We start from the raw sequence: 2,530 nt of genomic DNA on the forward strand, positions 1-2,530 counted from the left end.
GTAGAGGCAAAGGTAGAATGTGAGGTCTCACATAGCTATAATCTACGGTGACCGGGAGGGGACGTGCTCGTTTCATATAGTTTTGTTGTGGCCACGAGATATTACCTCTTGGGAACGTGATAATATGTTGTGGCCACGAGATATTACCTCGTGGGAACGCGATATTATATTGTGGCCACGAGATCAGCTTGTTAAGGTAACGACATCCTTATGTTGTGGCCACGCCATGTGAAGTCGTTCCCTCAAGATCCTATGGTGAGGGAATGACATCCTTATCTCGTGGCCACGACCTGAATGCGTTAACAGCCTGCATGTCTATTAGCGCCTTGAAATAGATAGGAATATAATATTTATTTTTAATTAAGATATAGGCTGGAATTAATAAATTATTATATTAACATATTGCCTGTTATATTGTGCGTGTGATGGTGCCTATACAGTGATTGTAATAATAATATACTGTACAAATATGAAATAAAAATAAACGATTAGTGAATGGATGGAAAAAACAGTTTGGTGCAATAGATAAAATATGTTCCCTTTCTGTCGGTCTCTCGACGTTGTGTCGAACCGACAGATGGGGTTCGTCCCTGAGAACCAATCGCTTCCGACTTCTTAGAAAAGGCCAATGAAAAATTGGCAAATGAAATTTGCATGCCAGACTCCGCCCCCGGATATCCGGGTATAAAAGGGAGACGGCGTGCCTCATTCATTCACCTTTTGTTCTTCGGAGCCTTCGCTCATGATCAATAGACTTCGTTACAAGACTGCCGGCTCTACGACGTGGTGCAGCGGACTGTCCCTTCCTGCAGCGACTTCCCCTGGGCGTCTTGGAGGTTCCAGAAGTGTTCGAGTTTTTTCTCTAAAAGAGCAAATTTCTCCAGCGTGGCATGTCCCGCTGTTCTCGTGGGTGCAACACACTCATCGAGGAGGGGGACGGACACGATGTCTGCTTCCAGTACGCTGGGGCAGATGTTGTGGATACGTCCTGCCCGCACTGCGGGCGGTTGACGATTCAGACGTTGCGTCACGGGTGGCTGTGTTCCCACGGGACTCAGCCACCACCTCGTCTGCTTCCCGTTCCGTGACGGCAGGACTACAGCCCTGCCGCCCGCTACGGCGAGCAGCGAGGGTGATATGAGGATTACTGTGAGCGCTAATCCGTCAGCCACTGGCTCGCGGACAGTTCGCACCTCGTCTTGCTCGTCTGATCGTTCCCCATGAGACGGTCCACCGTCTTATTCCTCAATCACGTATCGGACACGGTACGTGATGATGAGATGTCTGTTGCAGCATCGGAGGGTGACTTACTGCCATCAGACTCCGATGATTCCTTGAAGCTCCCTCCCTTTCCCTCCCGCACTCGCCCCCAGTGCCGTGTTCCCCCGGAAGTGCATGAGGAACCTAGTACAACCTGGAACGCCCCCTTCGGCGCGTACACGTCAACTAGTTCCATCACCCTTTCTTCCCTCGATGGTGGGGCAGCTAGAGGATATGTCGATGTCCCCCAGGGGCTCGACCTAGACTCCCGTCCAAAGCACGTAGGCTTTACGGCATCTGAGGTGTCGAGAGCTTACTCTGCTGCGGGCCAAGCTGTCCCCTCTCTCCACGCTATGGCCTTCCTGCAGGCCAATGCACGGAGAGAGCTCCACGTGGGTAAGACCAACCCAGCGCTTATGCAGGAACTCCGCGGCTTCACCGACCTCGCTCTCGGGCGACCAAGGTGATCGCGCGGGCCCTAGGTCGGGCGATGTCCACACTTGTGGTCCAGGAGAGACACCTCTGGCTGAACCTTGCACAGGTGAGTAACACTGAGAAAGTCCGCTTTCTCGATGCACCCATCTCGCAAGGGGGGGCTGTTTTTTAGGGAGCAGACAGAGGATATCAAGTATGTCCTCCCCAGCCGCGACTCGACCGCCCTCTGGCCGCCGAGATCCCGTGCACCGTCTGCTTCCCAGCAGCCCTGGTCCTCTTCGAGACATCGAAGAGGAGACCACCACCCCGTCAGCAGCCACAGCGAAAGCCAAAGCGGCCCTCATAGGAAGACCCCAGGGAGATCGAGAATACCTTCGGGCCCGACCGCAGCCATTCCATTGCTGGTGGTCAATCCGGGACGGTTCCTGCCCCGTCCCAAAAGCCCATTTCTAAAAGTTTTCTCCCTCTCTGGGCGTTTATCACAGCCGCTCTCACCCTCTACACGATGGTGTTCGGCAACTCGACGTTGCGTCACGGCGAGACCCAATGTCGAGGATAATCAGCAGCCTAAGCACTCTCAATCGACGGTGCGTTGTGCCACATCATTGTCTGGGTATTATCACAGCCACTCTCACCCTCTACACGACGGTGTTCGGCAACTAGACGTTGCGGCAAGACCCAATGTCGAGGATAATCATCAGCCTAAGCACTCTCATTCGATGGTGCGTTGTGCTACATCATCGCCAGGCAGGTAAAACTGCAGAGCAGATCTCCTCTCTGGGGGTCCCCCCCACGGCGAGGGATCCGCACTGCCAGCCATCGAACCACCCCCGGG

This window comes from Triplophysa rosa, linkage group LG6 (genome assembly GCF_024868665.1).
Source record: "Triplophysa rosa linkage group LG6, Trosa_1v2, whole genome shotgun sequence".
NCBI classification, from domain to species: domain Eukaryota; kingdom Metazoa; phylum Chordata; class Actinopteri; order Cypriniformes; family Nemacheilidae; genus Triplophysa; species Triplophysa rosa.